The sequence below is a fragment of the Ammospiza nelsoni genome, chromosome 6, assembly GCF_027579445.1.
Source record: "Ammospiza nelsoni isolate bAmmNel1 chromosome 6, bAmmNel1.pri, whole genome shotgun sequence".
Taxonomy (NCBI): Eukaryota; Metazoa; Chordata; class Aves; order Passeriformes; family Passerellidae; genus Ammospiza; species Ammospiza nelsoni.
The window spans coordinates 15,105,950-15,119,238 of NC_080638.1; positions in this window are offsets into that span (position 1 = coordinate 15,105,950).

The window sequence follows — 13,289 nt, forward strand, 5'->3', positions numbered from 1 at the left end:
TTTACATTTGCCTGCATTTATGAGCATAATTTTAGCACATAATTTTATTGCACCATAAAACATAATACTGCATTAGCCTGCTCTTAAAAAAAGTTACCTTAGAGTGATTTGTACTTAAACCTTCACCCTACATTTAAAAAACAGTATCATTTTAAAATTTTTACCTTTAAAAATTAATTTAAAAAACTCAAACCTGTATAACAATTTAACCTACAAGGCTATTATCTGTAGCCAAAATGCTCAGTGAATGTGTTTAAGGTAGTCATAGCCACACTGATCATAGAACTGCTTTGAGCCAGTTATTCTCATGTATAAATTGGACTGAATTAAGATAATTTGCTCTTAACATTGCATCAAAAGAATCTCTTAAAATTCTCCATTGCTGTATACATTAACAAGGCATGAGGAAGAAAAGATGAACGATCCACATAATTTTATTTTTTTTTATTTAGTGCTTTCAGCATTGGAAACTGAATAGGAAATAATGCTTTATATTTTAAAAAGGCCAGTTATTGCTTTCAGTGGGACATAAACATAAAGAAAATATGCTCAAAGAGCTCCATTTTGTAGTATTGTACTTAACACTTCCTCTTTGAATAGTCATGGCTAATAATGATATGGGAACTATTTTCCAGAACACAACTATGCCAACTGACACAATATAATGATATTATTAGCAATAATATGTTGTATATATGCAGCCATTTCCTCTAAGAATTTGAAAATATATTTTCAAATTTAACCTGACCATTCCCTTGAAGGCAAAAAAAAGCCATGTACAGAAATGCTGGACTCTCTGTGACACCAAAAAATTATCTATGGCAGAACCTGGATTTTCATTCCACTCTCATTTGCAGACAAAGATAAGAAAGGTCTTAAAGACTCAACAATTAGTCCTGTAATTTCATGTAGCACAAAATGGATTTTATCCCTCACCAAGGCCCTTCTCCCCTACAATGGCTTTTCTTCTGCAACACAGATTCTTAGCAAATTAATATGTCTGTTCTACAGATATCTGGAAGGTTAATCCTAACTTTATGAACAAGACCATGTACTTTTTATCTTACAGGTAAACCCAAGCATATCCAGGGGATATTTTATGTCCCCTAGTATTGCTGAAAATAATTGTTTTGAAAACATTTGCTTGCTGACTGCAAATTAAATTATAGCATTAAGTATTTTTAGTACTTGCTTTAATAAAGGTTTTCTTATTTGTTCTTTGGTTTTACAGGATCTTGGTGCTCATGGTACACTTCATATGACATATTGCATTAACTAAAATACCAGTATGTCTCAGTCATTGAGTTGGTCCATGACATTTCCAGACTCTTGCCAGATTGATGCACAGGGAAATATTCATGCCAAGATCAGCACTGACCAGAAACTTTTTACATTGTACTACAGCACTGTGAATTCACAGTTAGGACAAGAGGGAAGACATGGACACATTATTTTAGTTTAATAATAACAACGTCTTCTCCCAAACTGAATCAGAAAAGTTAAGACACTAAAAATTTCTAACCCAGAAAACATAAACTAGAAATTGAAAACAACACATATATATTAATTTTCAGTTAATTTCACTACACCACATGGCCAAGTCTGAATTTTAGGTGGATCTTCACTGCCTCTGAAGAGAGATTTTGTGGCCTAGGTGTAGATGTATGAAAGGAAAATGCCTAAACCCTGCTAATGGTCAATTCAGCCCACACTGCTATGGAATATTTCACCCATTAGTGAAATATGCTCCTGCTCTGTCAGCTTCAGAGTTCAGTTAAATGAGTTATCTAACTTAATTCATAATAGCTAAAATGAACTTCACCAATCTTTTCCTTTAAAAAGGCAGTTTCTGGACCACATCATTATACAAGCATCAGTTTTCCTATTTTTTTAGAACATATAGTTCATAGCTTCATATTTCTGAAAAAAAGGTTGAAAACACCAGCTAGCCAGTATAGAAAGAAGAACACAGGCAAGAAGGAATGCAAATATTTAATCTAAATAAAAATGTTTATTTCCCTGTTCATGCTTTGACTTCTGTTTTTTGAATCAAAATACTGAATCTGATTTCAAATCTGTTGCTGCTAATAATGTCAAAGCTGTGGAAGTGAAGAATAGCCTTGAATATGACAGCGAAGGATAAAAGGTGTTGAAAAGTAAGGCAGGAAATTGATATTTTCAGAAGTGCAAAGGTGAAAGAACTAAAAGGTTCATGATAGGAAACAGTAATTTTTAAATTAATATGGATGTATGTGGTATAAAGACTTCCTTCTGGTCCTTTGTTTTCTGGTCCCTTTGCTTTCCCTGTCCTATAGGAAGGACGGAAAAATAATAGACATATCTATTAAAAAACAGACACGATCCTTCTCTTCAGTACAACATTTACAGTGCAGAATTCTTCTCAGAGCTACTATATTTCAGAACCATTGGCTTTTTCAAAATATCCATAATTATATGTCTAAATTGGTCATTGTTAATTAAGACATTTTCAATCTTTATTACTAATGCTGGAATCCTTATTTAGAAAGCAGGCCAGAACTTTGCTGAGGTATTTCCACAAATATGAAAATCAAGTTCTTTTATTTATTTATCACAAAAATGGTTTTAAATTGTGAGTATTGGTGGCACCATTTAGCACTGCAACTATAGGGGCTTGGGGTGGGACAGAAATCTCTACATTTTACATGAGGGAAATCATTAACTTGGAAACACAGCTGAGAGTCACCACCTTTAATAGTCTCACTATGCAGTTCCTGGAAAACTTTTTTTGCAAACCAAAGACTTCAAAATTTCTAGATCTGAGTCTCAACACTGTCCTCAGTGGACATTGTCTATCCATCATGCTCAAATAGGTTTAATATATGAAATTTAAATGGGCCAACACTTTACCACAATGAGAATCACAAGCGTAAAAAATAAACATAGGACTGACAGATATTTGGAGATGTCAAATGTCAATGCCCAAAATTACAGCTTCACATTTATATTCACCTGAGAAAATAAAACTATTCTAATCTATGAAGAGAAGAGATGTGGCATGAAGGTACAAAAGATTGGCAGTAACATTACACAGGGGGTCTGTACCAGATTTGTAAGTAAAGCTTGAACTAAAGATGCCAGAAACACATTCACCTTGGGAGAGGTGCATTTGTCAATTCAATTTTTTTTTCCTAAGTTTTGTCTCAGATTCATCTTTTGTGCAGCATTTTTGTCACTTAAAATAATCAGACTCCCTAAGGTAATAACAACTCCAAGTTTTCTGTCCCTCTGACTTTCTTCTAATATCATTTTTGTGACTGTTGAAAATTTTCAGAAACTCTGAAGTTCAAAATGTTAGACCTTCAGCATAACAGGATGATATAACATCAGCAGGACAATCTCTAGCTAAGTAGCTCTCCACTTAACAAATAATACTTCATCCATTGCTGCAGGAACTAAGCTCATGTCCTGAGGATGAAACATGCTTTCGAGAAAACTGAATAGCAGTTGGGGTATAATAAGAAAGTAAGGAAATTAGAGAAAGGGGAAATTTGGAAAGCCATTTTTCCCATGATGGGCCATCTAATTATTTCCTAAATGGAAAATGCTTTAGCCTTACCTGGTTGGCAACTGTGCACGTTCAGCATGAAAAATGCTTCCTGACATCTGTTCTGAATTTTCATCTTCTTTCCATGTATGCTCCTTTGTCCTGTCATCTATGTCAACTTGCAAACAACAACATGAAATGACAGGTTCTAATCACTTCAATATTGAAAATTGTCCTTTTTCTTTTTTTTTTTTTTTTTTTGAGAAAAGGCTTCTATAGCATACTGTTTCTTCTCTCTCAGTTAAGTGTCTTCTAATTGCTATCATGTCACAAAGTTCAATAACACAGAACCAAACAGAGGTTTCTAACAGAAAATATGGGCTGCAAGACACAAAGAGTGAAATTCTGGTTTTCAAAGTGGAAATTGGGCTCATTGGAAACACTGCTTAACCTCCCTTTTTCACCAGACAAAACACTTTCTAGCATGAGTGCTTACTTGGGGATCTGTCTTGCATTTCTGAAGTGCTCATTACTACTATTACTGGTACTATCTCTCCTCTAGCATGGACACAAATAAATACACAGCCCAAAAAGAGGCTGAAGTTGCAGGAAGTTCTCAGGATAAGCTCATGAGCTGAAATCTTTTTGCTTTAGGATCAAATTAACATGAGCCAATGCCAGCAGGCAAGAACAATGCCTTGAAAATCCTCAGAGCTTCACCATGGGATGTTCCTGCCTAGTGTGGTTTATATCCTTGCCAGGACCTTGAGACTGGGAGAAGGCAACAAGCACAAGGATTGCTCCTGGGCTTTTAAAATAGGTAGCATTATAAATGTTGGTCATTTTTGTGTCAAGGAAATAAGGTGTGCAGAGTTGCCAATCAGTCTGATTAAAATGCAGGTATTTCAAAGCAAAGTTTCACCAAGGAACTGAGGATAAAACTGCTGAAGTTTGCATAGGTCAGGATTTGGTTCCAACCTTTTATTTTCTCCCCCTAACAATAAAAGCGAAATGATCTTAAAATGAGACCAGGTGACAAGTACCAATTGCAAATAATCTACTTGGTTACAAAGTAATAATAAAAAAAATTGCATTGTTCTTTGATATAAACCTGTACAATATATGCTATTTGCTAATATCACAAGTTAAATCCCCACAAGCATCTCTAGGCCTGATATAATATAATGAAAAGTTTCACACACAGTATATAAATTATCTTCTGCCCAGTAGCTGACAGCATCCTTACTCTGCTTCCCATGAATGAAATACAGGTGTCTGAAATGTTTCTGTTTTTTCTTTTTTTTTGAATCTGCAGGAAAACCAATGTAATGTTTGCATCTGGAATTTGCATCTAGCATGGCAATAGCTGTCATTGTGGTGCTCTGCTGTGCTGAGAAGTGTATCTGAGTGAGGCTCAGAGTTCTCCTTTCATCCCCCTGCATCCTCTCCAGCTGTAAGCCCTAGGCCTCCATGAGAAAAGATCGGTGCTGAGAGATCTATTCAGGTAAAGTCCCACAGAGCTTTATGTGCAGACATCTCCCAGTGTAGCTCTGAACAAGCTCCCTCTGAAGGCTTTTCCCCTCCACCAAAGCTGGTCCAGGTTTTCCAACGAGTTTAGCAGTCACACTTTCAAGTTTTAATTTTCCACAGCTTCAGGTCTGGCAGAAACCATTCTTAGGTGCCAGGTCTGAAGCAATCAGCACCCCAAGAAATTCCCTGTGCTATTGCAGATTGGCAGGATGCATTACAGAGCTGCTGCAGCAATAGCCCCATACAGGTTTAACATTACATATTGGGCCCAGCTGGAGACCCCATCTGAGGAGCTATCTGCTGCAGTTAGTTGTATATTTCTCTAAATACATGAAGACATTAAAATTCAACTACTTGATGGCTTTTGGTTTGGTGCTTTTTCATACCTACTACAGGTATCCTTTGGCAAGAGTTTGTGCAGCTGAATCTGGTGATGCAGGGAGGCAAATGGTCAGAAAGGGGTAGAAAAATCAACCCATAAACTGATTTCCAAGAGCAGCTGAACTGTGTTAAAATGTGTAAATTTCACAAACAGTTAGGCCTTACCTAAACTGCCTGAACTGCTTAGGTTGTACTAAAATCTACGGCAGTTTCTGATTATCAAAAGACAGAATGTTTATTTAACTTCATATTATTTCAACACATTGCTAGACAGCATGGACAAAGCATATTTGACCTGGCTTTAAATGGAAATTAACATCTCCATTTTTTAGTTTGACTCAAAACCTACTGATTTCAGAAGGTGATTTTTGACAAACCTGGGTTTTGAATCAGGCCGTTTATCACAGTTTTTGAATGATCTTTTTGTGGCTCACTCAAGAAGGAGCCATTTCTCAGCAGAGGGCAGGACAAAGGAAGCAGTTTCATTTGCTGCAAAGTCAAGCTAAGCATTTGATGGAGGATTCCCTTTTGTCATGAATTTACACATTTACAGGGTATGTCCCCCAGAGAATGAAAACAAAAAGGTGTCTAAGTTGCTGCTGAGTTAGGGCCTCACTCATAAAAATAATACTGTAAAAAATCTGGTCTGTGGGTAACAAATAGAAGTTAATACAAATGGTCACTGACTTCATTATAGAACTCTTTGGCAGCAACTTTTCCAGACTCATGTTAAGCCTTGAGAGAGAAACGTTTCAGCACAGAACCACTTAATCATTTATATGAATGAAAATGAGTGCAAACAGAATGCTGAGATGGCTTTAAGATCACCTCTTTTTTCTTGTATGGAATACCCACTATAATTACATTTTACTTGTCAGTCCATAAATTTTGCTTATTACAAAATGGGCATTATTGATTGCTTTTTAAAAGTACTAAAACTAAGCTAAGAGCAGTAGATCTCTCAGCAAATTCAAAACATACTATCTTCCAAACTAATCACTGGCAAAGGGACTGTGGAAAAACTATCTAAGTTTATTGTAAGCCTAATGCAAAAAATTACCATGAGTTTTAGGTTAGTAACTTGGCTTTGAGTTTAGCATGCTTTAAGCCACAATGAAAAAAAAAAAAAATAAACTTATTTGGCAAAGCCAGACACTTTTAAAGCCAACATCCTGTAATTGTTTCCTCATTCAGCCTGGCAGCTTAAACAAGAAGAAAAGAGAAAGAAGAAAGACAAGGAAAAAAAAAAAAAAGAAAGGAGAGGGAAAAGGAGAAGAGAAAGGAGAGGGGAAAATGGAAAACATCTTGAGAAAGAAAAAAATAGAAGGAAACAGAAATCAAGGTGATTATCTCATATGTAGCAAATAAATATATAAACTGCATATTTGCTCCTTTTTTTCCCCTTTGAGGTAGCATGTAACAAAATGAAATAATGGAAGCTCACTATTCTTGTGGTATAAAGCCTGAATTCAAAATGTTCTGGGTTTGAAGTAGTGCAAGGAGTGGATATTTTAATACAGTTGACCCTAGCAATGCATAAAAGCCAGAGTGATAACAGGCAGCCTAAGAGGACTCAGCCTCTTTTGGATCAGTTGATTAAATATCTCCAAGTGAGATTAATACGCTGGGAATTTCCTTATTTAGAACCAGTAAGAAATAAAAGTGATCAGAAGGAATTTAGAGCTGCCATTCTCATTTAAGTAAGGCTAGGAGCTGACAGCTACAAATACTTATAAGAAAAGGGAGGGGAAATCTGACAAAGAATAAATTAACATTTCTTATTGGATAAAAGCTAAACATTCTCTGAGAACGCTCAAACTTTTACCTCTTGTACTGCTGTTTTGTTGCCAGTCCTGAACTAATACTGAAAAAAGAGCCTAAGAGGTAGCTACTGATCTGGCTGGGAAACAATGCCCTATTCAAAGCTAGTATCTGTTCTAAGTATCAAGCAACAAAATTAACTTTCCTCTGCAGAGAGGGGTAAAAGAGAACATTTATGTCAATGTCAAGCCAGGAAAGCAATTTTGTATTAACCTATGAAGTTAAGAAAATAGAATACACAAAGGTATTTTTAAAGTGTATGTAATTTAAAAACCTTCTAAATATCTTAACAGTGCACTTGGCTACAATTGCATTTTGTGGGCAGCAGTAGATTTTTTTTTGCATTTTCAAATCCAGGGATGGGGCTGTACTCCATCAAGAAATTATCACATCAAACTGAATACCACTATGAAAGAAGCAAATGAGATTTGTCAGTATCCAGAGAATGGCCAGATAATCAGGTTGTGACTCCCCAGGTCCCCTGAGGGCAGCTGTGTCCAGAGCAGTTGCATTTGTGAAGCCATTGACACATGGTCCCAGTGCCACTTGAGTGACAGCTGGAAAAGCCTTTGGAAACCAAGTTTTAGAGACACCGAGCAAATTCTATGCAATTATCCATGAGACTATCCATCTTTGCTGCAAGAGCAAAGAACATGCAAAGTGCCTTGGCAGCACCAGTCAGAGGAAGAAAAGAAAACAAATTCTAACAGGAAGTCCTGGGCTCACACTACTGGTCTTTTCATCATTCTGGTGATATAAAAGACTACTAAAGTACTTTCTGAGGCAACAGATAGCTCTGTAACAAAGGTAAATGGTCTGCTGATACACCAGAATCAGAGAGAAACTTTCCGTATTTTCCATGCTGGCAATCTAAGAACAGAAAATTACTAACATGGAGCCTAGTAAGAAGGTTAATCTTCTCATGATACACCAGGAATAATGCATCTGGACTAAGAATAAAGACTGCCCCACAAATGAACAGCAGGAATATGTTGGGACACAGGTCCCAGAGCTCAGTGTCTTTGTGGGTTGTGTGCCTGAATTTCCTTTCCCTGGCAACTGAGGCACGGTGGGCAGGAATTCATGAGCCCAGAGACCTCTGGAGATCTGTCCTTCCCTTTGCCTCTCACTCAGCACTCAGGGGAACAGGGCTGGTAGAATAGAGGAAATCAGCCCTGCCAGCATCTGTTTTATCCCCTGTGAAGACCCTTCAGCCACAGAGTGGCAGCCATACCAAAATGGAACTTGGTTTTTGTGCTCTTTGGGGTACCAACCAGAGCAAAGACAGATTGTAGATACCTCTGCCTCATTAAGAAAGATAGAAGATTCAACTGATTCTGTCCAATTTGTTATTAATATAAAAAATTGGACAGATCTCTAAGACTATCCCCTTAAATATCTGGGGGTACCAGCATGGAAGTCTTAGAGATCTGTAGATGTTTCAAAGATTTTCACCACCATCTTAAATACTGTTTCTCGTTTCCCAACCATCTGGTGCCATTCACAGGTATACCAAAAGCCCTTGAAACAAGACCTGCAGCTTTAATTCGTTCAGTGTTCTACTCTGAAGAATATCTAGTTTTCCTAGTCTAGACATATTCAGCCCTTCCAATTTTAGTTCAACCTTTGTTCAAATAATTTCCATTTCCATATTATTATTCCCTAGCTATTTTGGTTTTTTTCTCCATATTAAGCAGCTTCCTTCTTGTTATTACTCCCAATATGATTTACAACTTCATTGTTTCTGGCTTGGTTAAAACAGAGTGTATTCATACAGTGAAATAGCTCTGTGAAGTTAACACATTAATCCTATGATTTGCATAGTATCTTAAGCCATTGCCAAATTATATAGTAAACAAAGATCCTCTGTTCTTTACCTGTGTTGAAAACTGAAAACCTTTTGTATGTCATCCACAGCCTCCTTTCCCAAAAGTTTTCCAGCATACCTTTACAGGGTGTGATGTGCTAGCTTGTGTTCCAATAGGGAGGATTGGTAGAACCAGCTATGATATATTTCATTCCAGAGCTGATAACCTCATAGGACTCATCTGTAAAAAAGTTTATCTTGTAAGTAAATCCCACAAAGTGTACCAAGGAAAGATATAAAGAAATACCAGCTCACACTAAATTGTTTGGTAACTGACTAAAAATAATACCTGATGGTAAAACCCCCTGAAATCTAGGAAGATAACTCCTTTCACAAAAGAAAATATCTACTTCCTTTATTTTTAGGATCTTCTTGAAAAATAAGCCTGTTCTTAACTGGGACTAGAGTTGTGTACCTGACAATCTAAGCATTGGCCTCTGGACAAGCAAAACAGAAAATGCAGAAATTGTTAAATCTGTGGATTTATATAATCAAGATTTGTAGGCAGAAGTCAAAGATGGACACACTGCTCTTCAAAAAAGTAGAGTATAGACAAGGAAAAAAAAACCAGCAAACACCATGCCAAAAAAAAAGTGTGATCAAGCTGTCTAAGAAGGTTTGTAGGATTTTCCATGGAACAGGATTGAATGCCAAGACTTACAGTATTTTGTAAAACAATCTATGTTAACCTTCAAGCTGAACTAAAAATCCAGTAAATAAACTGATGAGGAAGGGATTTGGCTTGGCAGTAACTCTACTGCCCTACTAGTGAAACAGAAATAACAATATCTCACAGAGAAAAATAAAAGTCTTCCTTGAGTGGATATTTTGATAGTTTGCTGCTACACTTTAAAGTTGTCAGGCCAAATTTCTGAGAGATAGTGTCCTGTTCAAAAGGAATCAGTGTCCTACCATGACCAAATATCTAAACTCTCTGGTAAGATACTGATTTTGCTATTTCAAGTGGTGTTGAACTGAATTCCCATAAACTGGACTGGAATAAATAACATGATCTGGTCTGATTCATGTCTCCAGAATAGACTCTGCTTGGAAGAGAGCACAGGAATAACAGGGCTCAGTTCTCAGGCTGGTGAAAGGCTGTTCTGGTTGACAGCTTATGTTAACAGCTTCTGTGCTGGGAGTCTGGCAAAAGGCTTCAGGGAAACTGTCTGTTTGCTTTCATTCATATTTTATATATGTTACATATACACACAGAGAGCACTGCATGTATTAGCCTGCAATTTTCTGTCACAATCGTGGTCATCACACTCTGTATGTGAGCAGCCATGGCTGAGAAGGGGAATTTCAGATCTGGTTTAAATAGTCTTCATTCTCACGTCCTGGCAAGGACATCTAAGGAACATTACCTTACAATGTTAAGCAGTGTTCCCTCTCATGCAGCAGATACCACTTCCAGTGCAAATACATGTGCTTACAAGTTTAATGTTAGCTGTCAGTAGGTACTCAAGCATGAAAAGTTAACATTTGCTTTCTATCAGGATTCACGTGACCAGGGCTCCGTGGCTTGAGTGTTGGAGAAAAGCAAGCACAGAAGGTCCTTGACACCAGAGCAATAAAGCTTTTAAATTTAAAATAAAGCTTTACAGATGTTTTGGCATCTCCCCAGTACAATTTAAAGAAAATAACAACAAAACCAAGCAAATAGGCAGGTAGTTAACCAATTAGGAATGATTTTCAGTTTGCACATCAGCTCAAGGCATGCTCATCTGGTAGCTGACTGAAAGCCGGGGATAGCTGATGTTGCACACTGGGGTAATGTGGACATTGTTCAGTAGCAGACCCACTAGAAAATGCAGAAGGATCCAAGGCTGGTTCTTATTTACTACAGCAGAATTTTAGGAATATGTGAAAGACTGGGAAATCCCACAAGGATTTAAAAGTTCACAAATATACCCAATATCAGACCCAATCTAACATTTGAGCCACAGAAACAAAAATCCCATGTTAAGCCATCTATCGTTAACAATAGATCAGAAATTTTCCACATTCAAAACTACCAAAAGAAGCTTTCCTTCACAGACTGAATGTAGAAGTTTTCAAAGTTCTAACATGTTAAAAACACAATTAAAGATTCAATGCCAGTCAAGGTTAGACTAGCTGAGTGTAAAATGCAGGACTGTGAGCTGGCTACAAGTCCTCAAATCTGAGAAGTTACAGTGAACAATTATTTAAACATTAGCTCAGTAGTAGTGAAAGGGAAAAAAAAAGGAAATGAAAGGTGAGGAATGTTGGAGCTGAAAAGGCAATGGTCAATACCTCAAAGACAAATGGCAGTGGGTGCAAGGGACCCTCCTCAGGGGCTGCTGTCTGGGCTGTGGAGTTTAGCATCCCCATCAGTCACTGGCACACACAGAGCTCTCCCAGCCCCACAGTGACACCACACTGTGGGAACAGATGGGAGGCAGGGGACATTGTCCCTGCCATCCAGGGACACGGCAAAAACCCCAAGGAATGGCCCAACTGAGCCCCATGAAGCTGAAGGATCCCATGCAAAAACACAGCCTGGGAAAGGTCTGACTCAGAAATCAGCTCTGCCGAGATGGACTTGGGGCCAATCTACATGAGTTCAATGCCCTATTGGTCTGCATCAGCAAGGATGAGGCCAGCAGGGAGAGGGAAGGAATTCAGAGCTTGAGAGGTGACACTGGAGCATTGTGTCCTGCTGTTAAGCACTGGAATAGTCACCCAGAGTGCCTGTGGAATCTTTATCCCAGGAAATTTTGACAAATCAGATGGGGAAATTCCTGAATAGTTTGATCTACCTTTGAAGTCACTCCAGGCTTGAGCAGGAGGTTGGTTTGGATGGCTCCAGGTGTCCCTTCCAATTGAAGTATTTCTGCAATTACATGAAAAGACAGTGTTACAAATATATTACTCCACCATTATTAATTCATTTGTTTATTCCTCATTACAATGAGCCATTTGCCTGCCAGTCTCAAAAGGGAATATTTATTTTAGAACTGAAAAGATTTCCTTCCACACATAAAGTGACAGTATTAGATATTAGAACTCTTAAGCTTGAAAGACATAGTGCTCACAAGTGTGAGTATAGTGTGGTATTTCATCACCATGAGTGGCATGAAAAAAGCAGATAGGAATAATTTGTTCACTGTTTCCTAAGTATGAGAAGTACCAAAAAAAGCTAGAAAAACTAGGTTAGCACAGTTGAGTGAAGGCGAGATAGATGGACCCTTGGCATTAAACAGTGCTGTCATTCTCATGATAATGTTCTACAAAATGTTCTACAAGGTCTCTAACCCTGTCCTGACCATCCAAACACAGCTCTGTAACTTTTGAGTTCCAGCCATCACCAAAAAGAATTAACTTTGTGGGAGATTCCAGTAGAGCACACACATGCATGGCAGCTGGATATCTCCAAAGGATCTGAGACACAAGCAGCATTTTCATCCCATGTTCTGTGATAGCAGACTGTATACTTTGTTTACATAAATGTTTTTATACAGCAGAGCTACGTAGGAAATGTCAAACACCAGAAGGTGCAGCCACATGAATAAGCCTGATAGAGATATGCTGATTTATATGTACCAGAGATATCTATCTGAGCCACAATTTAGATCAATAAACCCACCACTGACTTATAGACTGCCACAGGGTCTACCCTACAAACCTTTCAGATAAACAGATGATTAAACACATGAAGCAAATCAAAATGATCACACTGAGTACTGGATGAGGCAAGAACAAAGCTCCTGTCAGCTGTGTTGATCTACAACTATTGCTGCTTTTATTTTACACCATAATGGGATCCGGTGAGGTTGTTTGTTATAGATAAATAGAGCTAATTATCACCAATTAAAGATGCACTAATTAACTCAGTTTTATCCCATCCAAAATTCAATTAATAATCAATTCCAAAGATTTGGGCCATGTTGGATGGAGCTCTGAGCAGCCTGGTCTAGAGTTGTCCCTGTCCATGGCAAGGGGTTGGGAGGAGAGGACATTTGAGGTCTCTTTCAACCCAAACAATTCTATGATTCTATGACTGTGAATAAGGAAGGACAGGGGGGGAAAAACACCTAAAAAGAACAAAAGAGTGCACCTAAAATTGGTCGTTTTCCATTTAAGCATCTTACTAATCACACTTAACAATCCCAGGAATTCAGAACACGAGGATTTAGAGTC